The sequence below is a fragment of the Pimephales promelas genome, chromosome 21 (assembly GCF_988280905.1).
Source record: "Pimephales promelas chromosome 21, fPimPro1.hap1.1, whole genome shotgun sequence".
In the NCBI taxonomy this organism is placed as follows: Eukaryota; Metazoa; Chordata; class Actinopteri; order Cypriniformes; family Leuciscidae; genus Pimephales; species Pimephales promelas.
Genome location: NC_142789.1, coordinates 7,629,715 through 7,646,079, shown reverse-complemented (window position 1 = coordinate 7,646,079; position 16,365 = coordinate 7,629,715). Strand labels below are relative to the sequence as shown.

Sequence of the window (16,365 nt, the reverse complement as noted above, 5' to 3'; positions counted from 1 at the left end):
AAAGGTCCGCACCAAGGGGGCAAACGAACTAGAGTTCGATTCAATCGAACCAAACAAGGCAGGTGTGAATACACCCTAAATCAATGCATCTTCTTTATTGTCCATGTCAGTGGTTGTCACAGAAATTCTGTCCTTTCCCAAAGTTTTGTTGCTAAAATATCTTTTTTTTTTTGGAACCCAGACACTTGGTAATTGCTATTCTTGCAGGCTTGTGAAGTCGCTTTAGGGCTGTTTGTTATCGTTAGCAAAACTGTCTTTATTTGGAAGCTAGTTAGCAGATCAGAGAATGTAACCACCAGATATGGCGGTTGTGTTTTTCACACAGGTTAAATCGACACATTAACACAGCAGTCAATCAGACACAGCTTGGAGTGACTGAAGAGTTTGTATGCTACAGTATATAAGCCTGAATGAACGGTATCTTCGTCGTCTTGTGCTCCGTCAGTCCTTCAAGCCCACGCGTAACGCTGTGCTGGCAACACTCATGCAGAGAATTTGTGACATAATATGACACCATGTTTTCTTGCTATTTTCTTCCTGTTTATAGTGTAATAAATGCATGATGGGATTGGGAACAGCAGTTTGCTGGAGGGCCTGAAGCTTGAATTTTATACCAGTTGTGAAATGTTTTCAGGAAAGGTTTTCCATACTGTTGCGAAATGGTTTCTCAACCTCATTTTGTTTATTTACAATTCAAATGTGACAAATTCAGTGTCACATAGATGCTGTTATCTATCTCATGTATTTCAAAGGGATTTTTATTTCTTAAACAGAGTGTATAAATATCTTACAATGATAATGTAGGACATTCAACACCAGCAGGAATACAGGGCTGCTTCTAAGCTCATTTCAGTTCAATAATGGTGTGTTAAAGTTCCCTCACACTTGAACAAAGATATTCCTCAGAAATTAGCTGGGGTGCACCGGAAAAGCATACGACAGCAAACTGGCGCTGGGATTTGTCATTGATGGGTTTCATGTCATCTAACTTTTCCTGCAGCGTTTCATGCAATCCTCAAATGGCTTTTGTGGAGCCAGAATGCTTTTCTTTTGGGAGTCATGTCATATAAGTGACCTGCGTCCAGGGAAACAACCTCCCTACAATGGACTCCGAACCTGTCCAGAAATCAAAGCCTTTAGTGTCCCGAGGAATCTTCCTGATATAAATAGATTATCAGTATTTCAGCTGTCTTCTGCCACCCGCGGAAGGGCTGCAGATGCAGAAAATTCCTTTTTCCACCTCTCTCTGTCTGTCGTTTTTATCTCGCTAGCCTCTTTATTCGTGTTCTTTCAGCTCTGGTATGTTGTGAAGGTCTCTGCCATTCAGTGTAATTTTCCACAATCTGAGTCCAAAGGAGGATATCATGAGCACACTTGGGGGTGACAGCGCAACTGTATGAAAGCGGGGATCAATTCAGAAAGTCTACTTCTCCAAGAGGTCAAAAATAACAAGTAGCGCTTCCCTCTGATCAAGGCGTAGGTTTAGATTTTAATAAGAGCTGAACATACAGTATGCAAATGATGCCATTAAATTATTTATCCATCATTCACGCAGACTTAGTGTTGCTCCGTGTCTTTGCACCCATCTAGCGCATATATTGTGCATATATATTTGCTTTAGCCCTTCAGTGAAAGATAACAACTAATGTTAATAGAGAGCAAGGGTAGTGTTAGAAGAAAAAAAAAACATAAATTTTCTTCAAAATTCTTCAAAATAAATTTTCTTCCCTATTCTCTTCCCTATTCCCTAAATTTTCTTCCCTATTCCCTATAAACATCATATTGTAACATTATATATATATATATATAATTTTACGAATTGGCTTATGTATTAATTGAAAAAAAAATACTCTCAAACAACATTTCACTTAAATGTATACTACGGTATTTTTTACTTGTACGCTACAATTAAAAAGTTTGGTGTCTGAGAGGTTTGTTTCATGTTTTTGAAATATGTATTTTATGCTCAACAAGGCTGCATTTATTTAATCCAAAATAACGTAAACATACGTAAAACGTAATATTAAACGTAACGTAAAAACAGTAATATTGTAAAATAAGATCACAATTTAAAATATCTATTTTAAAGTCATTCCTGTAATGGCAAAGCTGAAATTGCAGCAGTCATGACTCCAGTCTTCAGTGTCACGTCATTCTAATCTGCTGATTTGATGCTCAAGAAACAATTCTTGTTATTATCAATGTTGAAAACAGTTAACATAAGAAAACATAAGAAATTTCTTCAGGGTTGTTTGATGAATAGAACATTCAAAAGACATCATTACATGAAATAGAAATCTGTTTTTAACAACATAAATGTATTTTCTGACATTTTTGATCCATTTAATGATTTCTTGCTGAAAAGTATAAACATTGCTGACCTCAAACTTTTGTGCTTCTTTAATAATTAATAAGATGTGTACCGAAACCTAGTGAGCTGCCTACGTAGGCGTCATAGAAATGCTTTGTTGTGAGCTCTTCAACACCACCAAAAAGCTCTTATGAGCTTCCATTCTGTTGTATAAGAAGCTGTCTAAGAAGACCGCTGCCTATGTAGGCAGTAGATAGCAAGGCAGCACAATAGGATTTAGAAAAGAGTAATAGTCATTTCACAGTCTCTAGTGTGTTTATTCACATTCTCTGGTTTTTCTGTTGTGCTTTCAGAAAAAAAAAATACAATATGAGATGAAGGGAGTTTCTCTCTAAGAACATGAGAGTCTAAAATGTTATTGAGGACAGGAAACCATTTGGTGCAACAGAATGAATTAAGCCAAAGCAATACAAGATTATCCAATTATAAGACTAATATGGCTTTAGCAAAGGTAATTGCTTTGATGGGGCTTGCGATTCGCTGCATGCGTCGGACAGAAAGTCCAATAGGAAATACAACTGCACCACAAAAGGCATCTTCCATCCTTATGTATTTTGTGACATAATCTATGAATCACATTAAACTCTGTGAATGAAAGCCCATGCACACATGCACACACACAAAATATGTTTCCACGCTTTGGTTGGGCATGTTTTCCTTTCTCTTAATTGCAGTGAAGTAACCAGACACACCACTGGAGGTTAGTGAAGCAAACACTGAGTAGATCTTATCAGAATACAACAAAAGAGGCCTCTGGAGCCATGGCGGTGACAGGGGGCCGGTTGGGCCGTGGGCTCACAGAAACACACTCGCAGAGTAAGATTAAACAGCGCTGTCCATCCCGGGAGATAATGACGGTTAGAAATATGCCTATTAATTACAAATGCAATTATTTTATTTTGTTCGGTTTGTCAGCATTATGTAACTTTTGAATTTAACATTTAAATATTTTTGAATAAATATGTTATCATTAAAAAAGTGTGTGTGTGTGTGTGTGTGCTTGTTTATATGATTTATGAGGACATATATTTGTATAATGACATGGGTGTTACACTGTAATTACGTACATGTGGTTCATGAGGACATTTCCTGAGTCCTTGTAATTAAAATGCCTTAAAAAAAACATACTGAACAATGTTTCATTGAAAATGTAAAAAAATAATAATAATAAAAAATAAAAAAAAACCTGAAAGTTTTCTGTGATTGGTAGGTTTAGGGGTACAGTTAGGGTTAGGGGATGGAATATACAGTTAGTACAGTATAAAAAAACCATTACGTCAATGGAATGTGCACCAATGTGTGTGTGTGAGTGTGTCTAAATTGAGGTCCCCGTGAGGAAACAAGCTTATAAATCATACAGAATGACATTTTTGAAAATGTATAAAAATGCAGCAAGTTTTGTGTGATGAGTAGATTTAGTGGCTTTAAGTACTATGCACTTACATTGAAATTAATAATTTGATACAATGTACTTATTGTGTACATGTTTTTACATTGTGCTTATATTTTGAAAATTAATTAATTTATGTAATTACATTTTACATTATGGGTAGGTTGAAGGGTAGGTGGAGATGTAAGGGAAGGACTTACACCTTAACCTACCCCTTAAACTTACCCATACCACCACACTTACCCGTATCACAACTCAATAGCAGCAAAAGTGTTTTACAATACAACCTGAACATAATAAGTACATTGTACTTATTTTTCCGATGTAAATACATTAAAGCCACTAAATATAAAGTGTGACCCGATTTAGGGCTAGGGTTTATGTAAGAGGACATAATATAGAGTTTGTACAGTATAAAAACCATTAGGTCTATGTGTGTGTGTATAATGTGCATGTGCTATCTATCTATATTTTTCCCACATTGTAAAATATATACAATGTATTTTTAATGAAGCCATTATTTTTTTAAACACTGCTCAACAGTTTCACGTTTGATGTTTTTCGTGTTTTAAAACGCGGTATAAACTGAATCTCCTCTTTGGAATAATTTCTTTACAGATATTCAGTTAGATATCTGCTAGATATCTATGATTATCTCATATAACTCTCTTGTGTTTGCCGCGAGACAAGACGCCCCACCACTGTTTGTGTGTTAACAGGGGCGAAATTCACACCAGGCATGTGTGAGTTATGCAAATGCCTTTAGGAAGTGTTTGACACTTCGCAGTTTTATGGCATTCAGAGCCATTTCAGCAGGTGTGACAAACCAAAGATATCAAAACTGCCATGTGGCTAAAATATTTAAATAATTAAAATGTCATTGATGGGCAGCAAATGTTGAGATTGTATACACATATTTGATCTGTAGTGTTATATAAGGTGTGTATTCTTAAAAGTCCATGTTTATATATATTTTGACTTCTCATCTACTCTTGTTCCGTCAGTCCATGCTACGCCTGTAACAGTCTGTGACCTGTGTCCCCTCCTTAAGGAGTTCACATTGAAAATGCATTGTGGTCAGCCTGACAATAAAGGAAGTCAGCTTATATCGTCTGCTGCTTAATCCTGCGCTTTACATCCGAGCCTCGGCCTGCCGGTGGAACGCGTGCTCAAGACACACTGAGCACTGGCGCTCATTGTGGAAGACGTGGTCACACTCTATCTCTCTTTACGCATCATTTCCTGTCTTCTGTACTCCTGTCTCTCAGGATAAAAAACACTATATGTTAAAGAAGACATTGCAATTCAAACAAGACCAAATTTCAACACGATCAATTTTTCTCTATATATATTAAATCTGTTTGGTTCAGTTTTTTTTTCTTTTTTTTTTTTCTTCAAAGATAATGTCTTCGTCTGCCGTTCTTTGTTTTTATTTCAATTGGGGGTGGGACTTGATTTAATCCAGTGAGATTTCATTGGAGCATGAAAGTGAGCGTTCCACATTAGAATGGTGCCAGACCTGAATGTGAGTTTGCAACGGATACAAACTCAAATCTTTTGAGGAGGCTTTTTTTTTTTTTTTTTTTTTTTGACTGGGACATGAGGGCTGAAGGTCAAATTCACCCTTTAGAGCATTTAAACCAAACTTATCATTACTTGCTATTACTATTATTTATTTAAGGTTAGATTACCAAGAGCATACTGAAACAATTGTTCATAGCTTTTTGGATGGAGCCTCGGTAACATCAGCCAAAAACAAAAGTCTTTTTCGAGGTGAAACAAGTCCAGGGTATTTGCATGTTGTTGTTGTTGTTTTTTTTTTTGTTTGTTTGTTTTTTTTGTTTTTTTAGAAACAAATATCGCTTTTTAAGACCCTTTTTTTAAGACCAGCACAAATAAAAAATGATAGTGTATGTCCATTCCAAACAAACCCAAACAATCTATAAATCACGTACCTCATAATCGTTTACTTAATAAAACTTTATTATTTTAGCTTAACTAAATTAAATACTGCTATATAAGCACCAACACCAATTCAATGTATCAATATATTTGAATATATACTGCTCAAACAAATAAAGGGAACACTTAAACAACACTTAAAAAGTAAAAACAAGAAAAAAGTATTTAATAAGATTATTTCATTCATTCAGATCTATGATGTGTTATTTTAGTGTCCACTTTATTTTTTTGAGCAGTGTATATATATATATATATATATATATATATATATATATATGAAGAGTTCAGATGCAAAAGCCTCTAAATGCCATTTGAAATTTTCTTCTAAAATGACCGTTTTTATCAAGCTTGTATATTTAAGTTCAGTAATTTCACTTAAATGACAATTAATAGGTAATCTTCATTGCCATTTAAGTGAAATTACTGAACTTAAATATACAAGCTTGATAAAAATAATAATTTTAGAAGAAAATTTCAAATGGCATTTAGAGGCTTTTGCATCTGAACTCTTCATATATATATACAGAGAGAGAGAGAGAGAGAGAGATTGAGCAGCCCAGACACAGTTTTGGTGAATCAAATTACAAATACATCATTGAATGTGTCACTAAAATGCCTAACCAGAAAAAAAATAAAATAAAAAAATAAAAAAATAAATGTTTATGCATTATGTGGGACTTTCATTTTAAATAAGTCAAAAATAGCTTAGCACTCTTACTTTGAAATGTGTATGCATTACTACTCATTCAAAAAGATCAAATTCACACTCATCTATTTACCATTTACATGAGCATTGTCATTATTCATTAACAGTAGTATCATAAGCAGTCGCTTGACGCGTGTAGTGTTCACTGATGGAGAACTGCTCTGAAACTGAAACTGTAATGTGCAACAGCACCGCATTCTGACTCTGAATGTGCAGCACTACTTATGTCATTCAACTGTAAAATTTGGAAGATTAATCAAACATTTAAGATATGTAAGACTTATTACCTTAAATTTCATACAACTAAATTTATGACATTTAAGGACCCCCCAAAGATTCTGAAGTCATTAAATTTGAAATTATATATATATAATTATATATATGATCATAATTTATCAGTTCATAATATATATATATATATATATATATATATATATATATATATATATATATATATATATATTATGAACTGATAAACATTCACAATAAAATCTGTAATGTTTGAAAATTACTTGGTTCAGGTTTTATACTATGTTGAAGAGGTGTCAGATCAACTTACATATCTAGTATCTAGTTGGATGAAAATCTCTGATACCATTCAGCAGATGACTTGTATTGTATTAATATGTCAGTCATGGTAACAAAAAAAAAAAGAAAAGAAAGAAAAAGAAAAAGAGGGATTTATATACATGAATCCAGTTTGTTCGGGAAGTAAATATTGCAGCTGTCATTCCTCAGCCTAGCATGGCTGATGCAATGCATTAAATAAGCACAAAAACACAATGCCGCTGACAGTTACATTTGAGCCCGAGCGGCCAGGTGAGTGTGTCAGAGCGAAAGACACTTGAAGGCTGTTTGTATTGGGCACATCAGCACTAGAGTAAAGAGTAATGACTGCTACCATAATGTAATTAACTTAGCTCTGCAACCTGGCTGTTGATCTGAATTAAATTCTCCACTCATTATGTGTCATCTTACGCAATGTGGCCAATGGCCTCTTTTGGAAAGTCAATGGAAGCGGAGATGTCAGGTGTCACTCGCAGACTGATTATCAGTGTACACCTCTGGCTTGCACAAAGGTTTCACACCTTAATAAACTGCTAATCTCTATATCTGAATTTAGATTAATGCATGGTAGCAACAACATTGATTTTGTCGTAATGAAGAGTTCTCTAGCTTGCTCTATTTGGAACGACCCCAAAGTGCTGGTCTAGGAACAGTATCCTTTTTGAATTCCTGAGCTTAATCAGTACAATGGAGGGAAAAAAAGCCAAATATCAGCCAATGGAGGCCAGCAACTCAACCCAAACAGAAATCCTGTCGTCCCTATTGTCTAAAACATCACTCTTCACTGTGCTGTCGTCGCATAATTACAGACCACAGTTTTTTTTTTTGTTTGTTTGTTTTTTTTTGGTCTCTTGTCTGGACAGCTAAACATTTTTTGTTAAGTCCAATATTTTAATTTCAGATCTTGTCACACACTTTCATCTGATACATCTGCTCCATTTGTCAGCTGAATCAGCACCTGCTGCAGTTTTTGAACATGTGGAAAGATAATTTAAAGCAAAATTATCTATAACAGGAGGTCAAGAGATCCAGGAATACCCTCGTGATTGGCTACATCTGCCCCGGTGAACCACACAAGATAAGTCTGACCTCTGACCCCGGAATGTTTTTAAGAAACAACTCACTGTTGACCCCAGATTAGATTAGTTATTTGAGGATTAGTGGAATCCGCAGGGAATGTCTTAACCATTATTCTATTTCAGTATTTTATGATAAGAATTTACACCATCACTGAAATTTTCAGACACTTAACCGAAAAAAACCCGAAATATTAGATTCAGATATAATTCCCAAATGTCCATTGACATTTTTGAAACCTTTAATGGGCAATTTCATTGTAAAAAAAATATTGTTGGTTTAACTTAAAAAATTAAGTAACCTGGTTGTCTTAAAATTTTAAGTTGATTGAAATGGAAAAGCGAGTTAATACAACGAAGGAGATTGATTTAATCATCAGAAACTCAAAAAAATAAGTTATCTGAACTAAATAAATGATTTAAGTTGATTTGACAAAAGAAAAAATGTTGTGATAACAAATCTTGAAAATATATATTTTTTTACCATGCAGTAAACTGTAAAGATTAATATTATTTGGTAGAGATTAGATATATTATAAGTAAATAAATGATAAATAAATGTAAAAAAAAATCAGAATGTTAGCATTTTTATAATCTTTGATATTCGGAGAAGTTTTTGTTGTAGATAACTAACAAAAGGAGAATGACACTAGAGCTTAAACTCTCCTGGCGTTCTGAAATAACAGGTGTGTCTGCTTAAAAAGCCCTTTCAAGTGTGGCCCTGTAAGCCAACCGAGACACAACCCTTCTCCCTACCACCAGACGTCTAATAAACCTCTCTCTCTCCCTCCCTCTCTCTCTCTCTCTGCTCATAGATACTGTTTACCCTGTACCTGGGTTCCTACCTTCTCCTCTCTGATGAGAAATTGAATTTTTCTTTTCATTTTTTCCCCCTAAATACCATTTCTGCGATAGGTAAGTCATGCCTTCTGTGTGTACACCAAACTAAATATGTGTAGTTCTGAATTTGAAAACGAAATAACACGATCCATGCTGTGGATTTCATTTACATTTAAATAAAAATAAACATACCAGAGTTAATTTAGTTTCAGCAAGTGATAGGATGTAAAAAGTGATTGAACGTATCGCTCTGGCACCACTTTATTTGTTGTTGACTTACTGTCAATATTAGTGGATTATTTGTTGAAATATTATAATTATTATTATTTTTTTTTTTACTAAGTGACTTTTTTAATCAACATTTGTTTGTGTTTAAAACTGATTTATATGACATCCAGATATTTTGAAATGAACGAGACTGCATGTGTGAGCGAGCACACTGGAGTCGGGGTGTGTTCAGAGTGCTGTGTGCTGCCCACAGTCTGCAGCTGATTAAAATGGCAGCCTGTGTATGAAGTCTGCCGTCCCACTGTCACACAAAACCTTTCGCAAGCAGAAACAAACGCTTTGACAAAATGGCAGAGAAGGCGCCCTGCCTTCCACTGATTACTGATCGTAAAATAAAAACCACCGTAAAATGCAGGTATTTGACCCACCAAAGGCAGTTGAGCACTTTACATAAAACTCCAAGTGTAACAGGGCTGTTTATTCCCCGCAAATTGGCGAGCGTTTATCGGCACAGCAGGGTGCTCTGTAAACACACAACTGAATCAAAAACAGGGAAAGAAAGAAATTTTGATATTCTTGCACAACTGAATGTGTTTTCGGTTTCATACGCTTGGTAACCACAGCATATATGGCCAGTTTCACGGTGTCTCAAAAGTAACAATATTGCCTTACGGAGCAAATGGCATGTCTAGTGGTCTACTTGTTTTTTGTTTTTTTTTTTTTTTCTCAAAATCCTTAAGCGCAAACTTTTTATTCTTTTTTTTTTATTTATTTATTTTTTGGCATTAAAAACTATATATACACTATTCAAGTCTACAAGCTGCATGGCATATCTGTTGTTCAGTGAGTGCGATTATTTGATTTGGCTGTGCAAGCGCTCTGATGTTCGGAGAACAATGGCTGTCAGTGGAATTACAGTGTTGTGCAAAACACACACACAAACACACACATGCATGCACGCACACAAAAACATGTACTAAGGCTCTAATAAAAGTTATTCCACATTTTGAACAAAAGCTTTATAGCAAAATCCATAACTGTGATAAAAAAACACTCCTTTTTACTTAGTTTAACGAGACAAAATGCTCATATTTTATGCATTTAACCATTCAAATGCATGTGTCTGATATATGGTGAGCACACTAGACCACAAATCATATTTTCCAAAAATAAATATATCAATAGATTGCCAAAATATATATATATATAAATAAAAAAAAATAATCTCAATATTATTCAATGAGAACAGAAGATTATATACAGTATATATCACATAATATAGAGGTTACAAAATTCTCGCTAACAAAATTCATTTTTAAAACAGATTGATATATGGATAGACAATGAAACAGACTTTTAAAGCTGACTTTAAAAAAAAAAAATCCACATTATATTTCGGATAAAATGTTTGCATTATGAAGACGAGGTGAATCGTGAATAATCATACCTCTGCCGGGCTTTATGTGAGATTAACTCTCATAAACATAAAGCTGCACAATAATTTCTGTGTAGGTGTTATAGCATTCATTCATCTCTGCATTACTGGAAATGTATAGAAAAACACTACTTCTCCGCTTTGAGTGAAAATACCTAGGCAAGTTCTCTGGTGGATCTCATAATCCTGCTCATGTTTGGCTGTTTTCATTTCTCTGATGCAGGGAAGGGGGCCAGAAAGAAACAGAGCAAAGGAAAATATTCCTTTGAAATGAAAAGGATGGGATAGTGTTTTCACACACAAACACAAAGACGAGGAGAAATGAACTACAAGCCCTGGTCCCCTCTTACCCCTCCTGTTCTCCGGCCCTGTGCTGAAGCTAATAGAGCACAGGGCTCAAATAGAGCTCAGGCCACTTTGAAATGCTAATAGAGCGGCTTCAAACAGAGTCCATTCACACTTATACAAATTCAAAACATTTTTTGGTCAGAGAATGTCTATTTAAAGCACAAATGGTGACATGCAAGAATCCAGACCAAAAACCACATGCCATATGGTAAAACTCCACATCCTCATCTAAAGTTCTAATTCGGAGGACTTGGGGATTTAAAATAGGGTGTTTGTAGCTTTATGAGATCAAATATAAGCCTAGTATTTGTTTTCTAGTTATATATATTTTACAAGATATGTTTCAATGTTCTGAATGTAACAATGAAAACATGCCATTAAGAAAAACTGAATCATAAACTCAAATTTCAAACGCAGCTCCCATCTACATAAAGAGCTGTAGGACTAGACCGATTTGAAACAAGCAGGCGAGATTTTCATTCAGGTGACTCGATATGTTTCGCACTTCAGTTTTTAGTGTCTCTCACGTCATGCACCGCAATTCAAGCAACACTGCGCTCATGCGTTGACTCGTAGGGTCTTACACACTACAGCAATGTTTACCCGAAAACAATTGTGATTTGCCTAGTGTTTTGAATACATTTCAAATTGCAGTGTCCAGCTACATATATTATATGCTATTATATTTAATTGCTACAATAATGACAATAATAGTGTGTAATTATCAGCACCGTAAATAATTATAATACATTAATTATCATATTATTACTTGTGTAATTACAATGTAACTGTTGCAATGCAAAGTTTGCCAGTTTCTCTTTGCCCCGGGACGATGTTCGTTTCAGAGCAGTTCAGAGTGTGTTTGGGCAAAGAAGTGCCACCGACCGGATTTCTGCTCATCTCACTGTTGGCACCAGGGGCCCGGGTGCGGATTAATTATGAATGTGGGGTTAAAGGATCTAATTTAACAGCGGCTGCTCACAAGTGTCCGATGTTACATTTAGAGAAAGTCAGGTTCAGACGATTTAAACTGCACTGGGTTCTTACCGTCCCCTAGTTAGCACTCTATCACTGCTGTCGGTGCACTCTGAACCATTCTTTTCACATTAATCATCCAGAGGAGTTAAAAACCAGCAAAAAGAGCCTGAAATGGCTTTTAATTATAGACACAAGACCTCAATTTAACGACCTAAGTCAAGCTTTAGTGAGTTCAACAGTTGATGTAGGTCACCACATGCTTGTTGTAGGAAGCAAAAGGCAATGACAATAAATTAAAGTGTGCAGACTTCACCGACACCTTTAAAGAATTTTCAATGGAATGAAATATCTCTGGGATTTATTTGAAGACCCCTAGATCTCCCCCCCCATTTCCCACACTAATAGTTTCCATTCAAAGAGAGAGTGAGAGAAAGAAAGAAAGAAATAAAACAAAGAGAGAAATGGCAGCCGACCAAATCAATCCACATCTGGTTGTGTTTTGATTAACCATTTCTCAATTAGCCATGGTCCCCCTTTCCATCATTTTAATTACTCTGAACAGAGTAGTTTTGTTATTTTTGAGTCATATGACTGGAACTCAATGCTTTCAATTTTTTTTTTCCTCGTATATATATATATAGCCTATATATATATATATATATATATATATATATATATATATATAGGCTATATGAGAAAAAAATATTAATATAAAATAATATATAGCTAATGTGTAACATGTAATAGGCCTTTATATTTAAAATACTCACTTTGATACAGCCTAACCTTACAGCATGCATGACCCGGATAATTAATTCCTCGTTAATATATTTTTGCACAGAAAGTTTGAGTAGGCTAACCAACCCAAACTTAGTATTCATCCATTATAGAGCAACAGGGTTTAGCAGTATGCGAGCATTGTGATCTTTAACAAAAAGCTTCTTACCTTTTGAGAGTGAACGGAGAGTTGAAGAAAATCAGACGGAAAGTTAATGAATCAGTTGAGGCAATTACAAGCAGGTCTTAGAATAGGAGCAGCGCGTCTCAGCGCACACCGCACACATGCTCCGCTCATCCGAGCCTTTCTCTCAGTGTGAGCGCTCACATTCCCGCAGAACCGCGCGCAGTCCGTGCCGGGATGAAGAGATGCAAGTACGGAGAGACTCCGTGCGTCTGTCCTGCTGGAGGAGAGAGACAGAGAGGACGCGGACCTGTTCGCAAGGCAACTACTAAAAAAGAGCAAAAAAAAGAACGCAAGAAAAATAAACAAACAAAAGCAGTCCTCTTTATTTATTTCAGTCCTTAGAGCGTCTTCTTCGGGTTTGTTGAGTCCCGTTCCAGCCGGAGAGAGAGCGGCCCGCGGCTGAGGGATTTCTCTCTGTGCGAACTGAGCCGAGATGAGAGAGAGAGGCAGAACTTAAAACCTGGAACTGGATTCATGGATCACACGGATACGGAGTCGGCGAGAAAATGATCGCATAACCATATTATCGTGAGTAGAACTTAAGCAAAGGCTGTTGTGGAAGACGATTACGCAGAGCTGAGTAGGAATGCAAAGCAGATTATTTGTTTTGTATATACAACTTTTTGGCCGTTATCCATCGGATTTGCTCTACGTGCCCCTCATAGAGAAAGATTCCTCTCATGCTGTGGGCAGGCTGGCCTGTTCAGCCAATGACAGTACATGTTTTCTCACTGTAATTCTAGCTTGCATCAAAAAGAAAAAGTGCAGATTTTCGTCTTTTTTTCCCCTCAACTTGGCCTCAATCAGAAAGTGACTGTAGCCATGCTGCAACTGGAGCAGTAATCCACAGAACAAAGGGGCATACATGCCATTTTCACCAACCCGCGTGCCATTATATCATTTGTTGACCATCCTCACAGTCAGTGACCCTTAAATGCAATGCACATCCTAGAACTGTTAAAGAATGAGTTGAAAAGGCCATGTAAGGAAGCGTGCAACTGGATCACATCCCCCCATACACCTGGCTTTAATAAAGCTTTACAGCAATATTTCAGTCAAATACAGCAACTCGGAGGGCGCATTTCTCTGTTTCACTCATACTGCAGGTGAAGCTCAGTGTAAGAGTGCACACTTATATTTCCACATGCATAACTTTACATAGTAATAGATCCATTTTGAGGGACAAAAGAGAAAACAGATGTGGTAAAGGTCATTCTGATATTTTTTTTTCCTGATGTTTATGCATTAGTTTTGCCGAAGTAAAACCACATGTGTGTTGCATTCTTGCAGTCAAAGGAAGGCGACGGGCTTTAGCAAAATCACATTTACACAACTTCACACTCTCTCTCACACACACATAATAACACATCAGTTCTGTTACACACCACTGATTTTATCTATTTAAGGGTTGTCTCCTCAAAAAAAAAAAAAAAAAAAAAAAAGCTCATTAAATGCTTTTGCCATTAGGGCATTTATTTCTTCAGTTCTTCAGAACAAAATCTTAAACTAAAGAAAATCAACTTTTTTAGTACCAGTAGACTTTACAAACAAGGAAAATACAATACAAGTTGCAGTACAAATCTAAATCTCGATGAAATGTAATTGAATCTTAAAAGCAGAAGAGATTATGCTAATAATAATAGTAATAATAGTGATAATCGTCCTAGAAAGCAACATAAAATGTCATGCTTAATTTTGCACATGTGGATTTGAAAGAAAATGAATATGTGCAGCAGAGAACCTGTGACAGATATTTGTCATTTTCACATGAATACGAATTCAGCTGAACTATGGTGTATTGTAATCGGATTGACTTAATGAAAATAGGACTGGTTGATCGTTTCAGGAAGGAATTCTATTCATTTGAGTTGCACTTTATGTTATGTAGCACAGCAGATTGTAGCTTAAATAAGGATTAGTGCAGGTATTAGCTGTGTAACACTCTTCTAATCATGATCATCAGAAAATGTCCGGCTTTCCTCCGCTTAGCTGTCTTTGCTATGTCACATCAGACCAAGCTCGAAACATTCCTCTGAAATATCAAGCAGCAACCCTCCCAGTCTTCTGTTTGTAATGTTTTATTTACATCGGTCTGTGCTTGTGTTTTTCTCATTTCTATGTTTTTATAATCTGTGGTTTCTACATTTTGTATATGGGAAACAGATTTTTCATCATCAAACTGATTTTATTGCAGTAAACATGAGGGTTGCGACCATAAATGCATGTTAGTAAATATATTGTGCCTCATTTGACATTCACAATACCAGCAGAAAGCAACTGTTCGCAGGACTTTGCACATGTCCAGATCACTGTCTGTTAAACTTGGTCATTTATGCATTATCCCTCAGGATAGCCTACAGAGAGAGAGTGTTTGTATGTGTGTGTGTGTGAAAGAGAGAGATAGATGCATAAACCATTTAGAAATGTTTATAACTACAATTAGATGTTGTTTTGGAGCGTTATGATTTTAGAGAGGTTGGCAGGCATTCAATTTAAGATGTATAAAACTATGAACAATTGCTTCGGACATGAAAATCACCAACACTATCTCACGACCAATTCGTACGAATTCGACGCATGATTAAAAAGTGGCTAATTCGTACTAATTCGTACGACCTCACTCGTACTAATTCGTACGATTTGTCTAAACCCACGTGATGGTTAGGTTTAGGGGCGGGGTAAGGGGTAGGTCATTCGTACGAATTCATACGAATTGGCCAATTCGTAAAATATGTACGATTTAGCAAAATCGTATTAATTCGTACGAGTGAGGTCGTATGAATTGTTACGAATTAGCCACTTTTTAATCATTCGTCGAATTCGTACGACTTGGTCGTGAGATCGGGTTGAAATCACGCACATGTCTCGGGTTTGCCAAAATCCCAAAGTCAGAGATTTCAAAATAAGCTCAAACATTTCTCATCAAATGTGTTCTCTGCGCCATCCTCCGTTTCTGTCTCCGTGGGGGGAAAAAAAAATGATAATTTTTTTTCCATGTTTTAAAATCAAGTGAAATTCACGCAGACCACAAAACCAAGTGCTTTTGACAGAAACAAGATGAAAAAGTTGCAATAAACACCCAAAACTATTTTAAATAAATTCAAAATGCTATCAAGTAAAACCACCCCTCCTCAAATGTCTCCTCGCCAATTTCACTGTTTACTCAGGAGAGAAAGGGGAGGAACACTCCCAAGCCTCAGAGGAAGTTCACATTCTACTTCCTTCATGACCACAGGTTTCTGGATTACACAAATGTCAAATAACTGACCTGTAAAACTAATGGCTTATACAAACAAATGCCACTCTCCCACATGTAACACTAACACAGCCTTCAACAGTTACGGGTATGTCACTGTGTTACGCCGCAATTTTGCATTCTCTCTCGAATGCTTTCTCTCTCTCTCTCTGCGAAACACGATATCTGCTAAAACAAATATCTGTGAAACAAATCTAACCAGTGCTGAATGGTTTAGCAACTGTTATTAAGGTCACTGTAATTT

At 36.0% G+C, this 16,365-nt stretch overlaps 1 protein-coding gene across 33 annotated transcripts in view; it reads right to left on the bottom strand.

Annotated features, from left to right (window-relative positions):
• The window catches only part of adgrl2a (adhesion G protein-coupled receptor L2a), a 113,832-nt gene extending 100,328 nt beyond the window's left edge, over window positions 1–13,504 (bottom strand). For 8 of the 33 annotated variants that reach the window (XR_016148647.1, XR_005618633.2, XR_005618634.2 and 5 more), the window contains exon 1: window positions 12,848–13,503. The gene's annotated coding sequence lies outside the window, so the exon portion shown is untranslated. Of the gene's footprint in view, window positions 1–12,847 lie in introns of all 33 variants that reach the window. The other 25 variants (XM_039653566.2, XM_039653568.2, XM_039653570.2 and 22 more) reach the window with 6 other exon arrangements.
• Between the last annotated feature and the right edge of the window lie 2,861 nt (window positions 13,505–16,365).